General features: G+C 37.7%; 1 pseudogene; it reads left to right on the top strand.

Annotated features, from left to right (window-relative positions):
- Positions 1-1,297: 1,297 nt before the first annotated feature.
- Positions 1,298-12,550, top strand: part of LOC129086088 (cold shock domain-containing protein E1-like) — a 52,244-nt pseudogene continuing 40,991 nt past the window's right edge.

Raw genomic sequence — 12,550 nt, 5'->3', positions numbered from 1 at the left:
AAACATTTACTAGGGAGGATAATTCAGAGGATAGTTTATTTAGGCAATAATTGTCTTTTATTCTCCCTGCTGTAAAGTGTCAAAAAAAAAGTCAGGTATTAGACTCTCTCATTCTAAATCAGTGGTCATTCAATGTGTCCAGAATCTAGGCTCCCTAACACAAGGACCTTAATAACTATTATGTCATGGAACCTAAAGTAAGAAGCCACCAAACACATGGAATATAAAAATACACCGCCTTTTCTATCATCAAATCTTGTCTGAGAGATGGCAGCTCATGAGAACATGTTGGTGTAGAAAGTGCTTCAAGGATATAGGGGAAACCATGACACAATTTGGAGGAAAAGGTTGAGCTTCCTCAGACAATGAGACATATAGGGAGTAATGAACTGTAACCTACCTGCAGAGATGAGAGGTCAATGTGGGGTACTGGTGAAGCCTTGTTCCTAAACACAAGGACTTGAGAGTGTCCTTGGTGTTCTGTAACAATAAATTTAAAATCATTAGAGGAGATTCTTTGGAAGAAAACCCTTAAGTCTATTCTAAGAAAGGTGGTCAACCAGGCTGGACAGTGAAATTATGTAACATAGAAATTATGGTACCTATGTGACAACTGCAGACTAAAGACCAGGGACTTCCCCCACTTTCCAGACAGCCACATTCTAGTAAAGCCCCATTAAAAAAAGGAGGGAGACCCTTACAACATGAGTGAGATGGAATTTCTCATTACTCTAGAGTCAGGGCTCAAAAACAGATTTTATTTGCTTCAGGTTAAAAAAAAAAATGTGACTTGGCTGGTGTGGCTCAGTTGGTTGGAGCATCATCCCATGGATGGAAGAGTCACGGGTTTGATTCCCAGTCAGGGCACATACCCAGGTTGTGAATTTGATCCCTAATCAGGACATGCATGAGAAGGCAACAAATTGACGTCTGTCTGTCTGTCTCTCTCCCTCTCCTCCTCCCTCCCTTCCTGTCTCTCTAAAAACAATGAAAAAAAATGCTTTAAATTTTTTTTTTAAATGGCATTTATTTCCCTAATTTTTAAGAACAAATCCCACCCAATAATATTTATTCATACTCACTTCTTAAGAAAGAGTATAACAGCGAGGGGGGAAAAACCATAAATGGAGCGGGGTGGAAAAGTGCTGAAGACTGTGCATGCTGCATACCCTGGCAACCAGGACAATGCATGCATGACTCAGCAGAAAAGAAGTGCGAAGGACTGATGCTGGGAGCAAGGGAGGGGACACCTCCACCATGCAGGGGATTATGAGGGTGGTCTTTTAAAGAGGAGCACATGGGAAATTCATGCTTTTGCTCTGCCTTCCCTCACCTGGTGGGTCGGCAGCTGGGGGCTCAGGCTACTGAACTAGTGGGCCTTGGGGGCACTACATCATCTGGCGGTATCCCCTGCACCCCTCCCCATGTGATCTGGGACCCGCCTGGCCAGGAGCACTGTAGGCACTTGGCTGGTAAAAGGACAGGGCGTGACGCTTGGTCCCAGGAGGCAGCACGGGTAGGTGGCAAGTTCCACTACCTTTCTCCATGTGGGAGGCTGTGGAAACATCAAGGAAGCTGCCACAAGCTGCCATGGCAGCCACACACTTGACACTGCAGGCTCCTTCAGTGAGGGCCCCATCAGTGGGACTGCGCCCAATCCTCCATCAGGGGTGAGGGGACTCTGAAAAAGCAGATCCTGCATTGCTGCTGCTCTGCCTTCCCCAGCCCAGGCAGGGCCTTGGGCCCACTGCACCAATAAATGGGACAGGGCTTAGCACACTGATCAGTGCCAGTCCTGGAAGCCACATGGTAGACAATAAGCCCCGTGCCCTCCTCCGCATGGGAAGCCACAGGAATGTTGTCAACCAGAGCTATGCTGCACAAGTTCTGCTGAGCCAGGCACACCAGATAGCAGGAGCAGAGCTGGAGGAAGAGGCCATCACACTGCCAATAAGATGTTTGGATGCACAGACTAAAGCCAGGAAGTGACTGGAAACTAGCCAAGTCACTATGATTCTTAAGGGACAGTGCCTTTGGATGAGAGGAGAGGTTCCTGATGCAACCTTGAACTGTGCTGGCAGAGGGTGGCAGTGTGATTTTCTTTGAGTCCTTTTAAGGGAAACAGGCCATGAAGCAGAAACCTGACATATTTCAAGTTGTGTATACTTTAAATAAGATTCCTTTTGCTTTCCACCAGACTCTGTCTTCAGAGTTTTGCCTATGGGCAGTGAGTGGTAGGACTCCACTGGCTATTCTGGAACAGCACAACTCTGGATACAATAGCCCAGTTTATTTTATATTATTTTTGACAATTATACACAAAAGAAAGTATTCTCACAATTTTAACTATCTGAAGGGAGAATAGTTTATATTGATATCATTTTTTTCTCAAGAAATACTTTTTAGATGCTTCTAAATGCTATATGCTGTGCTCTGTACCAGTGATAAAAGTATCAGCAAAACCTACCTGACATCTGCTGTTCAGGTGCTTTCAGTTTTTGTAGATTCACATCCACACTCAACTTCCTGGTTCAAATTTCTGATACTTTTTTCATTTATATATTTTCTTCACTTCCATTCCCTAAGTTAGGTTGGTTAGGTTGGATGTTTCCTATACAGCATTTCAGTTTCAAAAACTGTAGTAATTATTAAGAAAACAAAAGGAACAGCAGCAACTCTCCTTGATTCCCTCAGCACTTCACATTTACAAAGGACTTACTAAGTGCTGAGCACTGGGTAGGAACTGAGAAAGATCAGGAGACAATGGCAGATTCCTTTTCTTCATGGAGCTGATATTATAATGGGAGAGTAGAGATAATTTAAAAGTAAATATGTAAAATAAAATAATATTAGATGATAACTACTGGGGAAAAGAGCACATGAAATTTCAATGTTAAAGGGCAGGGGGTAGGGGAGGATTTCAGGAAAAGTTCTTTGTAGAGGACATTTGAGCAATGATCTGAAAAAATGTGGCATATTATTGCCAAAAATGAGCTACCCATGATGGTAAATGCTACACTACTTTATCTCATTACTTTCTTGTTACTATTACTATTTTTAACTAAAAATACTCATTTATCTATTCATTTAACAAATATTGAGAATATGACATGTGCAATATACTACTCTAGACACCAGAATATGTCAGGAAAAAAAAAAAAGTTCTTTTGAAGCTGATACTCTAGGAAGTTGAAGTTTAACTACCTTGACCAACCTTGCACAACAGAGTCATACTCAAACCCAGGCTTTTCTCATTCTGTGACTACATTTCTCTCAATAGTAGGAGCCTTCTTTTATTCTAAATGATATGGAGAAATAATATAAAAATTTGAAATGTGACAAAATCTTGCAAACATCATAATAATATTGCCTGTTTCCTGAAAAGGAATTTACTAGTTGAGCAATTAGAAGCTAGTTAGGTAGTATTTCAAAGGTGGTGTTATGGAAAAGAGAAAGCATAAAAAGAGCCATTAATAGTGATGCCATGATTAAGTATATTTTTCCACTTCAGCAAAAATGATGTTTCACTATTTTTCTATATCCTCTAAGTTGCTATGAGGACAACTTCAGAATTAGAGGTGGAGATGTGCTTTATTTTCCATAAAGAATGTTTTACCCAAAAAGAATTTATCAGAACAGATGAGTTTTATTTAGAAGTTCACAAACATTTTTGCTTCCTCTACATCACTTTGTACGTGATTTTTTTCTATTCAAGGTTTTATTTTAGTCGTAGACTTGACAGATGTTATAATCACCTATATAAATGAATTTTGCTAAGTCATGAAAGAAAAAGCACTGGTTCTGATTTGCAAATGTATAAAAAGAATAAAAATAGAATTTGAATCCAATCTTTCAGTTCTGACAATAAATTTAAACTTTGTACAAATCAATCATTTATTCATTCACTTACCAAATGTTAATTGAATGCCTACCACATGGCAGGCAATTTACTAAGCCCTGGAGATTTAGCCATTAACCACACAAACAAAAGTTCCTGCTCTAATGAAGATTTTATTCTAGTGAGAAGAGACAGAAAAGAATAAATTAAAAAATTAAACTCTATTGTATACTGGAAGTCATTAATGATTATGAAGGAAAAAATAGAGAATATGGACAAGGAGAACATGAGGATAGGATACAACTTTAAATAATCATTTTCTGAGAAAATGAAGTTTTAATGAAGACTAAAAAGAGACAGAGTCATAAAATGAATATCTGGCATACCCAAAATTTATGCCAGATATAGAGGGGAAAGCAAATGCAAAGGCCCACAGGCAAAAATCATGCCTGACAGATTCAAAGGAAATTAAGGAATTCAGCAGGAGCAGAAAGCACAAGAGACTGGAGATACAGGAGGGACAACGGGGAGCAAGATCATATAGGCTCTGTGCTATAAGGACTTTGGCATTTGACCTGAGAGAGATGGGAGCAACAGGAGGGTAGTAAGCAACCTTCCAGGGAGGAGTAACTTAACATGGACTGGACCTGAATAGGACAATTCTGGGTGAGTTAAAAAATAGAATATATGACAGCAAAGGTAGAAGCAGAGAGTCAGAACTAATGTGATAATCCAGGTGAGAGATGACAGAAGCTTGGACTAGAATTGTAGCATTTGCGGTATGAGAAATAATCAGAGTTAAGGTATATTTTGATGGTAGAAGTAAGAGATTTTGTTGACAAATCGTGTTAGATGTATCAGAGAAAAAGAATCCCTTAGAATTCCTTCTATACCTTTCTGTAAAGGCTATATAGTTAATTGCAACCCATTCTTCCCAGCCCTAATATGTATGACAATATTTAGTTAGTCTTTAAAACTGTTCAGCACACACAGAGTTGAATAAACTTCTATCAAGACAGATTAATAATAAGGCCTTAGTAATGACAAAGAAAAATGCAGACTTTTCTCTTTTTGCCTGAATCTGCTGACAAGACCCCCCCAACTTCCCTTTCTTTGTTTCATGATCAATTAGTTAAGATTAGAACTAGTTATTCTACTGAACCTAGCTAACCCCATAAAAAACAATTCTTATTTGGATAACAAACTGTAGTTTCCCCTCCTTGCAGAACAACACAAATATAAATTTTCCGCTTTGTAACTGGTTTATCTCTCCCTCAAAAAATTTAACATACTGCTGAGACACATTGATGTGGGGTGTCTTCCTAATTATAACACCCTGGATAAAACCAGTCTCCTTCCTTATCCAGTTTTTGCTTTTGATGGTTTGGGACCATGACTCAGATTAAACTGGAAGCCTGTTGTGTTTCCCTAATCTGACTGGCAAATCAGGGTTCTCACAATGAGTAGAGATACTCATCCCCATGCTTCAGATACTTACTTGTCCACAGGAGCACAGTAAGATTTGATTTTGATTTTTAATTGGAGCATTCTCTCGGTTTGTTTTGTTGATAGATTTGTTTAACCTTGGTGCTACAGGAAATTCTCAATCCTCTTCTCAGCCCTTTCCAAAACATCTGCTAATTACATGTTTACCGGTAGTCACAAACCAGTTCTTTACTCTCCAAAAATCTGAATTTTACTGAGGACAATTTGGAACCCCAGTGGCCTCTCTGGGACACCTGGGAACTTTCTAAACTTGTCCATCTATGGAGTGCCAATGTCTTTGACATCTCATTAATGATCAACATATTTTGGTACAAGGGGGCTAAAAAATTAGAAAATGTCTCTAAAATATCTCAGCTGCTACAATCCCTTAGGGAATGTGATTGCCACCACCAATCCACCCCTCCTGCTACTTTTTTACCCCAACTAAACCTCACAGCTGCTTTCGTCACTCAGGACTTTTTGCGTGCATCACACCAGACCTTTCCCACAGCTACTACTTCTCCTTACCCTGTGAATTCCCTTTTCGTTTTCCTTCTTCAATCCCTGTGCCTTCTCTTTATTCTTTCCTACTTTCATTGAACTACCTTGCTTCCTAATTCCCCACTCTAACCTATGACTCTTCCTCACCTGCAAATGAAAGTTATTGACCTTTGTTCACATCTGAACAAGTACTCTAAGCTTTGGTCACAGTCAGATTTATATACTATTGTTAAAGACATTCTGAACCCCCATAAAAACTGACAAGAATTTATAAATCCACTCAAAGTCTACTTTACAAAGAACACTTAATCCACACACTCAGTCCCTGTAATACCCCCATCCTCCAAGTAAAGAGGACTATTGGCAAGGATACTAACTAGTCTAAGACTTGAAAGCAATAAATAAAAGAGGATTCCCATGGCTCTCCAGTTTCTAACCCGAACACCATTCTGACTTCTACCCAATCACATACCATTCATTTACAGTCATTACCCTATGCTCTTCTCTTTTTTTTTAAGCATACCTCTCCACCTGATTCACAATATCTTTTTTCCTATGGAATAATCAACAGTATGTGTTATGCCTCAGGTGTTTACTGAGAATGCTACTTATTTGTTTTGGACCCTAAATGCAAACCTGAGAAATTTAACCTTATCCTAAAACTCTTATCCAGTATGTGGAAAACCTTCTTTGCTCACCTGCTCACCGGATTTTGACAGCTTGCTTGTCTACATCCAATATGTACTCCAAGTTCTTGCCCACAGGGGACATCAGGTTCTAAAGACAAATGCAATTACGTGTCCCTCAGGTGCATTAATCTAAGACATGGCATCTTCCCTGAAGGGAACATTTATCTCCTAAATGAATTACCACCATCATCCATTTTCCCTATCCCTGTGACCAAAAGACAACTCCAAGGGTTTATTGGATTAGTTGGCTATTGCAGCAACTGGATTCCTGACATTTCCACTGTTAACTTCCCTTTATATACCATTGATAAGGGTCCATATTTAAACCTCTTAACTGGGACTCTCCCTCCATGTCTGAATTTCAAAACCCCATATTCTCTCTATTCTTTTCTGCCACTCTTGAATTCTCCCAATTACTCACTGCCCTTTTACATTTTTATGCACAAAGAGGAAGAATATGCTTTAGGGGTCATCACCCCAAAACACAATGGAATCCAAAGGCCTATTGCATATTTTAGCTTTACTTCAGACCCTACGGCTCAGGCATTTCTCCTTGTTTGTAAAAATTTGCCATTGCTGCAGAATGAACTGAGACCACTGCTGATTTAGTTCTGGTCATTCACTCAGTCTACATGTATGCTTATGCAATTCAATTCAGATCCTATTACTTACTGAGAATACCCAATATTTTCTGCCTTTAACTCACGTCCTATGAAATCCTACTGTTTTCTCCCTCTCACATCACTATCCATCACTGTTTAAGCCTCAATGCATCCAGTTTCCTTTCCTCTTGAAGAACTTCATAACTACATCACCATCACACAGTCTATAATTCGTTCTTATGCAAAGCTCACTGAAACTCCTCTCAAAAGACCCTGATGTCACTTTCTTTGCACACGGTACTTGCCTCAGACATAAAATGGGAAATTTCAAGAAGAATATACTATCACAGATTTTCCACAACCCACTGAGTTCAAACCCCTACGTGAGGTTAACTCAGCCAAGTTGCTGAATTCATGGCTTTTACTAGTCCTGCATAGTAGCACAAGATATGTTTTTGATGTTGTACATGATTTTGGTATGGTATGGAAACAAAAAGCATTTATTAAAGCTGCAAGGACACCCCCCAAAAGAGCACCAAATAGAACTTAAATAGCTAACTTATTAGAAATAATAAGCTTACTACTACCCAAGTTCTCAAAACTAAAGCTCACACTAGAAGCCAGGTTCATGATACTAAAATAAACCTCTTGGGAGAAAAATATGGTAAAATAGATGCTTCACAAGAAAAGTATTTCTTGACCATCTGCATACTCCATTCACATTAATTACTCTCCCTTAGAGACAAAAATTACTACCTAAAGAAACTATTGGACAACTGCTAGCATCTAAGACTGAAAATCTACTGGAAACAAGTTGGATATTTTATCTACTCAGATGAGCTTTGGAGATACCCAAAAGTCTACTTGTCTCTCCTTGGCCTTGCCCAGATTTAGGTCGCAGCCTCAGCAAAGCCCACAGCAAAGAAAATCTTAAAGATCTCCTCCACAAATATTGGTGTGAATACTCCAGCCCTCAAGTTGTATAGGTGACCTCAATATTTCTTATCTTCCATGAAGACAATACTTGTAAAAATGTAAACGTAAAGTAAGAATGAGAGTCAGCTCCCTCTGGTCCTCTTTTCATCGATAAATGGACTTTCAAAGTCCCATGGGATGAATATGGGCTAACCATAGTCAGCATAGTCTGCAGGTGGTTAGAAGCCTTTCCCTACAAACAGATTACTGCAACTACTGTAGCTGTTACTACTAAAAAGAGTTGTCCTCACTTGGGGAATACATCTGTTCCTCTCTAACAATAGAGGAAACCCCTCTTCACTGGTAAGGTTATTCAGGATATTCAAAGAATACTTCTACTCTCACAAAAACTACATCACCCTTACTACCTTCACACCCCTAGAAAAATATAATGGACCAATAGTACCCTAAAACTCAAAGTATCAAACTCTCTAATGAACTCATTCTTTCTTGGATGAATGTCTTACCTTTTGCCATAATAATCATTAAATTATCCCACCTCCAGTCAATTTTTAACTATTTCCTTATGAAATAATTACCAGCAGGCCAATGAGGAACCCTTAGTCCTCTTAGATTTTTAGGAAACTCTAATATGAGCCAATATAACATCCTTAAATACTTCCAAGGTATCATTAAGTGCTCTCAGACTTCTCACCAATAGGTCAACTTCGACTTTCCCAACTACTGTTGCCCTGACATCATCCTTGGGCCAGAGCCCTAGTCTCCTGGAAGACATCACTAGAAGACCAGTATTGAACCCAGGAGGAAGAGCTGTTATTCTGTCCTCCTAATCTCCAGTACTAATGCAAAACTGTGAATACAACCTTAGCTTCATGTTTCATTATTTTAAAAGTACAAGTTTTATTACAAATGGAAATTCACACCAATAAGAGATCTTAAAGTGATGCTCTTTTAAGAGCTTCAAGGAGATTACAACGTGAAATACACTGCTTCACTAAGAAATTGAAACAAAACAAATGACATCACAAAATGGTCAACTTCTATCCAAAGCACTGGAACAAGATCATCTAGGATTTTCCTATTTAATATTCTCCAGATTCTTCTTTAATCCCCTCATTAAGCCCTTTAATATTTTTTTGAGATATAGTTCACCATTAAATTCATCATTTTAAAGTGTATAGTTCAGTGGCTTTTCGCATAACTACAATGTTGTGAAACAATCACAACTAATTCCAGAATATTTTCATTACTTTAAAAAGAAACTCCACATTTCTTTTCAGTCACTCTTCAATTTCCCTTCCCCTCAGCCCCTGGCAAACACTAATCTACTTTCTGTTTCTGTCAATTTTCCTATTTTGCACATTTCATATAAATGGAATTATACAGTACATGGCCATTTGTTGCTGGCATCTTTCACTTGGCATCATGTTTTCAAGGTCCATTTATCTTATAGCATAATTTATACATCTTTTTTTATGGATGAGTAATATTTCATTGCATGGATATACCACATTTTGTTTATCCGTTTATCAGTTATGGGCATTTGGGTTGTTTCCACTTTGGAGCTTTGCTATTATGAATAATGCTCCTCTAAAAATTAGTTTATAGTCTTTCTTTGTGTGAACATATGTTTCAAATCTCTTTGATATGTACCTAAAATTACCATTGCTGGGTCATATGGTAATTCTCTGTTTAACTTTTTAAAGATCTATCAACCTATTTTCCAAAGTGGATGTACCATTTTACATATCTTCCAGCAATGCTTGAGAGTACTAATGTTTCCACATTTTTGCCAGTAGTTGCTTCTGTCTATTTTTTTCTAATTATAGCCATCTTTCTGGTTTCAAGATGGTATCTCATGTAGCTTTAATTTGCATTCCCTTAATTATTACCAATAATGTTGGCCATCTGAATATCTTCTCTAGAGTCTCCTTTTATGTTTCTATCACCCATTTATTTTAATATCTCCTTGAGCCATATCTTCTCTTGTTCTTTTGGCCCTCACCACTGTTTCTTTTTTCTTCATTTCTCATTTACCTGTAAACATTCAAAGCCTTTGAAGCCTTTTGGTGATATTCACTAAACTGATTACTCAGTCCTATAATTTTTCCTATAGTTCCTTTTGTTGTCTCTTTTCTCTTGGCTCAATCATCTTTTCCCAAATTCCTCTTCCCATGCTTAAAGCCCCCAAAGATATTAACTTAGCTATTTTCCCATATACAATGTAAGAAAACTCATTATATTTTATATACATTAGGTGAAAATCCAAATCCAGCCCGGACAGCTCCTACAAGAGGTTTACTTGCATCTGTTACAATTTCACATGTGGCCCTTTTCTCAGTTCCAGTTTCTGTTGATATACCTTTTATGCTACTAACTCTGATGACTGTTCTTATAATATTCATCATTTTCTCACAGAAAGTGAAACCCTGTATTCAACAACTCTACCATGGTGTACACATTCGCATTTTTTGTATAGGGTATTTTTATAGCCAAGGATAACCTATGATAACCTACTTCCATTTCCCTTAGTTGGTCCCCAAAGACACCTATTTTATTTATGAAAATTGAGCCTATCGGTATATTCCAAAAAAAATGGACAGGCTTCTGTTACCTAACCAGTCTTGTCAGTCCTCATCAGATCTTTAACTCAACTTCTTTATTAAGTGTTTTTAATGCCTCTTTGTCTTCTTCAATACCCCATTATCAATCTCAATAGTCCACTAGTAACTACCACTCAAACACGCTGAAGTGTATGCCAAAACATGAACTGTAATATTTCTTTTACTGTGGATTTGAAAACATCCTTTAAAAAAGCAGCTAAGTGCCTGGGATGACTTGAGGGTTGTGTCCAACTACATTCAGGCCATCATTTTGCCTGGAGCACCTGAACTATTGCAATATGAGCCACTTGAGCAGTGAAATTAAACTCTTGCGTCTTCCATGCACCATTATAGTAAATAACCATTACTGTAGACAACGTGACAAAGAAGGGTGACCTCCTCACTCAAGAACGTCAAGAGACTCAAAGTGCAGGACTCAAAGTGCAGGACTCCACAACGAGCACTTCATATGATCTTAATATGTGCTGTAGTCAGAAGCACTTCCTGCACATTTGTTCCAAAAACTTCTCTGACCTCTACATCATACACAAGAACATATGAGATACTAACCAAGAAATTTGCTGCATTTCCTCCATACCCTTTATCCTATAATTGAAGGACTTCTCCACATTAGTTTCCTAGAATCCACTAAAATAGTTGCCAGCTTGTTGCAATTCTTGGTATTATTACTCAACATAACCTTTATAATCATTTTTCTGCTTCATTTAAAAAGTACCCTCTAATTAATACTTTGTCTCCAGAATCCATTTGGAATAGCAGAAAACTCTCACAGAACAGGTTGTTCAGCTACTTCTCCAAGAATAGAGCCAACAAGAAACTACTCAGTATGTGGAATATGTCACCAAACCTTGACCCAAAACCCAGAAGAAATTACTATAGCTCCTACAGTTATTCTAAGATAGACAACATTTGCCTTGAACAAGAGGGGGGATTGGTAAGAATTAACCTAGCTTTTTTCCCCTTTCCCTTAAACATACTGACAAGACCTAATTCAGACCTTCTGACTACCAATACCTTGCCTCATGATTAATCAGCTTAAAGCTAGCTAACTACAGAGAAAAACATTTCCCATTCAGATAACTGACTAAAGTTTTCTCATTCTTGCAAAACAATCCCAAATATAAGTCCTCCCATGTACAATTTTTTTATCCCTCCATATAAAATCTGAATAAAACTACCTACTGAGACATTCTTATCTTTGGATCTATGGTACTCTCCTTATTGTGGTAACCTGAACAATTTACTCTCCTTACTTATTCAGTTTTTATTTTAATAGTTATTATTTGAAAAATTTTACCAATATACTCAATGTTATAATTATATTTATTAGTAACCACTTTCTTATCTCAATCCAGTTATAACTAAATAAGATGTTTGCTCAGAGAAAAAACAAATGGACATTATTACCAAATAAAATTTATTATAATCAGATACTATTAATGTGCGCCATTAAGATGGCACTATGTACAGAACCCAGGAATATTAAAACTCTCCCTTGACCATCTCATCCCTCTTTTCTCTAAAATTTCCAATAGAGATATACTCATATCATAAACAAAGCAAGGCAGTAAAAGCATATTATCAGAAGATTGTATGTCCCATGCTCTGTTGTAAAACTCCAATAGTTTGAGTAATTACATGGGAAGCTTTTTTTCCCTATCTGTAAATAGATGAAACCAAAGCAGACCCTAAATTTGCTCTGTATTGGCCTCCAAAGCCTAAATTCTTTTCTCTGAAATCTCTCTTACAATGGGACACTCAAGCATATATCAGTGGAAGAAAGATAATGATTATATCATGAAAGCCTATATATAACTCTAAGACATATATTTTTTTTAAATTTTGGCATAGTAAGTGCCCTGAAATTATCTAAGT

Source organism: Pteronotus mesoamericanus, unplaced genomic scaffold (assembly GCF_021234165.1).
Source record: "Pteronotus mesoamericanus isolate MK-2021 breed Mesoamerican mustached bat unplaced genomic scaffold, CSHL_Meso_final scaffold_36, whole genome shotgun sequence".
NCBI classification, from domain to species: Eukaryota; Metazoa; Chordata; class Mammalia; order Chiroptera; family Mormoopidae; genus Pteronotus; species Pteronotus mesoamericanus.
This window is presented reverse-complemented; position numbering and strand designations above follow the sequence as displayed.